We start from the raw sequence: 7230 nt of genomic DNA, 5'->3' as shown, positions 1-7230 counted from the left end.
TTGGTTTTGAAATGTGAGGATATGAGATTTGGGAGGGGCCAAAAGTGGAATGATATGGTTTGGCTGTTTCCCTACCCAAATCTCATCTTGAATTTTAGCTCCTGTAATCCCCACACATCCTGATAGGGACCTGGTGGGAGGTAACTAACTCATTTGGGTGTGGTTTTCCCGTGCTGTTCTCATGATAGTAAATAAGTCTATGAGATCTTATCATTTTATAAAGGGCAGTTGCCCTGCACATGCTCCCTTGCCTGCCACCATGTAAGACATGCCTTTGTTCCCCCTTTGCCTTCCAACATGATTGTGAGGCCTCCTCAGGCATGGGGAACTGTGAGTCCATTAAACCTATATTTGTTTGTAAATTACCTAGTCTTGGATATTTCTTCATAGTAGTACGAAAATGGACAAGTACAAACATTGCTGGAAAAAACTGAAGAGGACACCAAAACATGGAAAGGTACTCTATGTTCATGGATGGAAATAATCAATATTGCTAAAATGTTCATACTACTTAAAGAAATCTGTAGATTCAATTCAATCCCTATCAAAGTGTCCAAGACATTCTTCACAGAACTGAAATAAAAACTATCCTAAAATGTATATGGAACCACAAAAGACCAGAAGTGCCAAAGCCATCCTAAGCAAAAAGACAAAACTGCAGGAATCACATTACCTGAATTCATGTTATGCTACAGAGCAATAGTAACCAAAACAGCATGGTAGTGGCAGAAAATAGAAAGCCACAGTCATATAGACTAAGGGAATAGAATGAAGAACCCAGAAACAAATCCATACATCTACAGTGAACTAAACTTTGACAAAGATGTCATGAATATACAATGGGGAAAGGACAGTTTCTTTAGTAAATGGTGCTGGGATAACTGGATATCTATATGCAGGAGAATGAAACTAATCCCCTGTCTCTTGCCATATACAAAAATCAAATCAAAATGTATTGGAGACAAATCTAATACTTCAAACTATGAAACTACCCCAAGAAAATACTGGGGAAAATCTCCAGGACTTTGGTGTGGGCAAATGTTTCCAAAGCAATAGCCACAAGCACAGGCAATCAAAGCAAAAATGTATAACTAGAATCACATCAAGTTTAAAAGCTTCTGTAAAGCAAAGACACAATAAACAAAGTAAAAAGACAACCCACAGAATGGGAGCAAATATTTGCAAACTGCCCGTCTCACAAGGGATTCATAACAAGAATATATAAGGAGTTCAAACAACTCCTTAGGAAAAAAATACAATAATCCAATTAAAAAGTAAGGAAAAGATCAGAATAGACATTTCTCAAAGTAAGACATGCAAATGGCAAACAGTCATACGAAAAGGTGCTCAACATCATTGATCATCAGAGAAATGCAAATCAAATTACAATGAGATATTATCTCACCCCAGTTAAAATGGTTTTTATCCAAAAGATGGGGAATAACAAATGCTGGCAAGGATGTGGAGAAAATGGAATGCTTAAACATTGTTGGTAGAAACGTAAATTAGTACAACCACTATGAAGAACAGCTTGAAGGTTTCTCAAAAAACTAAAAATAGAACTACCCCATAATCCAACAATTCCACTACTATGTGCATACTCAAAAGAAAGGAAATCAAAGAGATAGCTGCACTTCCATGTTTGTTGCAGTATTGTTCATAACAGGCGAAATTTGGAAGCAACCTAAGTATCCATCAACAGATGAATGGACAAATGAAACGTGGTTTATTTACACAACAGAGTATTATTCAGACATAAGAAAGAATAAGATCCTGTTATTTGCAACAAAATGGATGGAACTGGTGATCATTATGTTAAGTGAAATAATCTAGGCAGAGAATGACAAACTTTGCATGTTCTTACTTATTTGTGGGACTTAAAAAATTAAAACAATTGATCTCATGGAGATAGAAAGTGGAAGGATGGTTACCAGAGGCTGGGAAGCGTAATGCAGGAGGAGGGATGAGTGATGATGGTTAGTGTGTACAAAATATAGTTAGAATGAATACAATTTAGTATTTGATAACACAGTAATAATTTTTCTACATTTTTAAATAACTCAGAGCGCAATTGGATTGTTTGTAACAAAAAGAAGGGAAAAATGCTTGAGGTGATTAATTTCTCATTTACTGGGATGTAATTATTGCATATTGTGTATCTGTATCAAAATATCTCATGTACCCTATAAATATATACAGTTATTATGTACCCACAAAAATTAAACAATTAAAAAATAAATAAATAAGAAAAGGCTTCAGTAATGAGCCCTTTGTTATTCCAATCTTTAGAGATTGGGCACTGAAGAATTTCCTAAAATGAAACTAAGACATTTCCAGTGAGTTAGGTGAAAAACTGAGACCATACAATAGCATCAGGTAACACATGACAATTCTGAAATGAGAAAGAGAATATCATGCTGTGTAATGTTTGTAATACTCCTAAGAACATAAAGGAAAAATGAAAGTAGGTCAAGTCAGAGATTCTTTTCTAACATACCAACCAAACAAGAACACACACAAAAAAAGAAGAAAAAAAAAGAACTATTGCATTTTAGGGCTTAGAAACCTAATAGGAGTAACTTTTTTTTTTTTTTCTTTAACTTTATTTTAGGTTCAGGGGTACGTGTGTGTGTGTGTGTGTGTGTGTGTGTGTGTGTGTGTGTGTTATACAGGTAAATTGTGGGTCCTAGAGGTTTGGTGTGCAGATTATTTTGTCACCTAGGTGATAAGTATAATATCCAATAGGTAGTTTTTCAATCCAATAGGAGTATCTTTAAGAGAGAATGCAAGGTTTGAAAAAAATGGAGTCAGGTGGAGGAAATAAATTTCTATGTTTTGCTATGGATAAAGGAAGAAAGGTAAACATTTGGTTGGATTGGAATGTGGTAGGAACGGATAAGTTTTTAGTTTGAATTCCCTTATACCCTGTTTTATGCTGATATGAAACATGCAATTGAATAGAAGAAATCAATGATGTTTATCTAAAAATAATCAGTATCTGATTTTAACATATCTCACCCCCAAAAATTTATTACCTTTTACAAACACCTCCATTTCCCATTTTAAGCTTTGATATTACCTTACTTAGTTCTCCACACATATTGGACTTTAGTATTTTTTAGTATTATTAATTAGTTGTTATTACTTCTGGTATTGGATAATTTGCTCTTGAATTGTTATTATATCTGTTTTCTCAAATATATTGTCTAGTAATTTTCTCAGATATGAATTACATGTGCTAACTTTTATGAGACATGCTTTATCAAACAAAATTTTATTTTGCCCTTGATGATTTTTTAGTTCATCAGGCTACAAAAGTTTGGATTTTAAAATAACTTCCTTTCAGAACAGTGAACATATGTTGCTTCATCCATAGCTGTAATGAATTTTTTAATCCTTTCCAGTTTAAAAATATTATCATCATTCACCTAGATGTTGTGTCTTGATTACTTAGTCCACTTAGTGCTTAGATGAAACTATTTTTTTTTTTAATTTTTCCAATTGTGATTTCTTCTACTCTCTTCTATTTTTTTTTTTTGTTTGTTTGTTTGTTTTATGTTTTTTTCCTGGTAGCTCCTATTATAAAAATATGTTGGAACTTCTCTATACCCATATAAATGCTCCATATTCCCTGAGCTTTTTTTTCTTAGTTTTCATGTGTCTATTGCAAATGGCAAGAAAATCACTCAAACTTTCTCAATCTAAAAGGGAATTTATGGGCTCATCTAGATGGAAAATTAAGAGTAGTGCTGACTACAGATTAACCTGATGCAGTTTCAAAATCCCAGGTGTTGGTTCTTACAGTGTCTTATCTCATCTACGTTTTTCTGTGATGCCTTCCTCAGAAAAGATTTATCCTTTTCTCAAGAGGGCAGCAGTAGCAGTTCCCCAGCTCCCACTTCCCTAGACTCAGAGGAACTGAGAGAGGAGAGGTGGATTTTCAAAAGAAAGTAAAGATGTTGTTATCACAAGGAATGGACAGAGGGTAGGAATTCTGCTTTGAAAAATAACAAATAAATAACAACTACAGAATGCACACCATAATTTGAAAGAATTCTTGAGTCTACTAATTGTTATATTTAGCTCTTCCCATTTTGTTATTTAGCTCTCATCACTACCTCTGACATGGCAGTAGCTAGCCTCTGGTTTAGAGGTCTTCCCCATATTCCTAAATATGTCAGCCAGTCAGCCAGTTCTGTGTGTCTTGCCCTATGTCTCACACCAACCCCCTCTGCTTGGGAGTTGACAGCTCTACTACCCTGGTTGACATTGCTAACAAAATGTTGATTTGCTTGTCAGATTCTGCAGCGACACTTCACACATTCACCCAAATGCTAACTTAGCTGGCAACTCTAGAAAATCATATTCATTATCTTTTGCATTATTCTGTTTCTGCTCATTTGGAATTATGGTTTCCTCTTTCATTCAAATCTATGTATCTTTTCATATAAATATAACTTATTTTCTATATCTCTCAGTCTTGGGTTTGGAGTAATATGAAGAGGCTATAATTCCATATGTCAGTCTATCTTCACATTTTGCTTCTATACACATCACTAAAAGAAACCCCATATTCTATTATCACCCATTCTGGCCACTATTACTCTCCAAAAAATACTGTGGATTTTCTTTTATAAAATGAAACTTCTCTTCTTAAATATTTAGTGGTATGTATGTTACTAATTGTGAAACACTATTTTTCGGGATATCATTCAGTTTATTGCCTCCTCTTACCATGTTTGCTTTTTTACATACACGTGCTTTACTTTGAATATGACTGTCATTTATATTGTAGGCTAAAATTAATTATGTAGGATGTTTGAAATTATAGTAAAGATCAATACATGTTATTGTTAGATTTAAACTGATATGATTATGGGTTTTCAGGAAAGTAGTTTTACAACAAGGAAAATCATTTAGTTAAATAAACATAAATAATTGAATGTTGTATGTTCTAATTTAATTTTGTAAAGTATCTATGTATTAATAGCCATAGATGTCACAAAATAACTGTATGTAAATTGTTTTGGGAAAAGGGGAAATGTGTTTGTTCAATTGTTTTATAGCTGGCATTTTGTATTCTTCCTATGCTTGTTCATCTTTAGAATTCCAGAACAGCTTTCATATCTAATATTGTGCTCCCACAGCAGGTGGGAGTTCAGTTTATTCACAAGCTACATTTGTATGGCTTTTAAAGCTCAGCTGGTATAATTTACAGTGTTCTACAGAACAGTTTCTCTCTTTATGTGTATAGTATATGAATAGAAGGTACTTGTGAGGGAGACTTAATAATCATATGAAATTAAAAGCATGAGCAGCTCACAATACCATTGCAAGCAATTATACAATTAACATACACTGACTAATCCACTTTGGCAAATCATCAAAGGCCAATAAATAAATAGTATATTGTGTTATTTTAATGGAGATAGAAAATTTTGCAAAAGTTATTACTACACTTACGTCCTTGTAGTTACAGTCACAACAACCAAAATATATAATTATGGAAAACCTTTTAGATTAAGGCTATTAGAATCTCAAATAAATTATTGACTTTTATTTACTGAAACTACTAGTTAATTAAGAATAAATACATTTCAAGAAGTAGTTTCTCCAAATCCCATGCGAAAAATAATTGAAGATTTAATTGACCGTAATTTCAATCTGGTGGTTAGATAACAGGAGATTTCAAAGCGGAGCAAAGCCTTGGGTTCATCTTCACAGCTTATGTATTCATTATAACAGGTATAAAACCATACCAGGTTTGCTCTCCTGTGAGTGAAATAATCACTGTTACCTGATTTTTGTAGGAGGTAAGCATCTTTGTGATCCATTTTTCACTGGACAAATACATTGTTCTTCTGTAAAAGATATGACAGTTATAAATGGCTCTTAACTGTCTTTTAACATTTTACTATTTTGGCCTTAGGAAATCAAATCTGTCTGTTGATAAAGATAAGATTTTATAGAAATTATTTTTGAAAGCTTAGTAGTAGCAAATTCCCATTTGCCCAACTGAGATCACCAGACTTTTACTTAGTTTGAACAAAGCTGAATAAGCCCAGCAGGGTGCTGGACTAGAATAGCAGTGTGAGAAGTACCTTATTAATGTATCAGACAAATGACTTGGTCTATGATAAAATAAGACACTCACATAAATTTTGCCTTTGTCGTGCCATATATATAGGCAATGTAAAATGTGAACAATCTCATTACACGACTATTGTGATTACATGTCAGGAAACAACTAGTTTGAATATCTTCTTTCGATCTTCTGATTAAATTAACTAGAAGATTTTGGAAAAGACAACTTAAAAGTAGCAGCATAATAACTTAAAATATATACCTTCTAAACAGAAAAGGTAAATGATGAGCAATGGAAGGCAACAAAATCAAGGAACTGAATAAAAACAAAATTTTGTGAAACTTAATGGGGAAAAATACTGAGAAAGAGAAAGAAGTACTGGTAAAATAACATGTAAGTATGGGCAATAATTCAGTTTGCTTGACAAACATCCTAGAGGAATGGATGAAAATGTCTAAAAATCTAAGTCCTTCTATGTGTTTACACAATTTAATGAAAATATGTTATTCCTAGAGAAAATAGTAGCAGTATATTACTATCAAATATCATTCCATGAATGAAGAGCCAAGGGAAAAGAGAACAACCTGAATGTCTTCAGAATATTTTCAGAACTTTTATGGAAAAGAGATTAAAGACATAATGATCTAAAACCAATTAGTCCCTAACTAAAATACATCTCTTTATTACAGGTTACTGAAAGACAATTAAAGCTGATTTGATTATAAAATGGAACTCCTTACAGTCTCTTTGAAATGTTTGTCAACACTTGAGAGTGAACTCCTCCCAAAAAACCATCTGCTTATAATTTACTTGAATTCCATTATCAGCAATTTGTACCAAATTTGTACAACAAGTGAGAGGATTTATGTGATTTTCCTAAGATATTGTAACTAATATTTCTTAAATAAATCATCTTTTAATGATCACATACTTCATTTTTATTGATTATATAGCTGTGCCTTTTTATCTAGAAAATCAGTGTCATAAATTTCCCTCTACACACTGCTTTAAATGTGTCCCAGAGATTCTGGTATGTTGTATCTTTGTTCTCATTGGTTTCAAAGAACATCTTTATTTCTGCTTTCATTTCGTTATGTACCCAGTAGTCATTCAGGAGCAGGTTGTTCAGTTTCCATGTAGTTGAG

This window comes from Piliocolobus tephrosceles, unplaced genomic scaffold (genome assembly GCF_002776525.5).
Source record: "Piliocolobus tephrosceles isolate RC106 unplaced genomic scaffold, ASM277652v3 unscaffolded_42, whole genome shotgun sequence".
In the NCBI taxonomy this organism is placed as follows: domain Eukaryota; kingdom Metazoa; phylum Chordata; class Mammalia; order Primates; family Cercopithecidae; genus Piliocolobus; species Piliocolobus tephrosceles.
Note: the sequence above shows the minus strand (reverse complement) of the source record.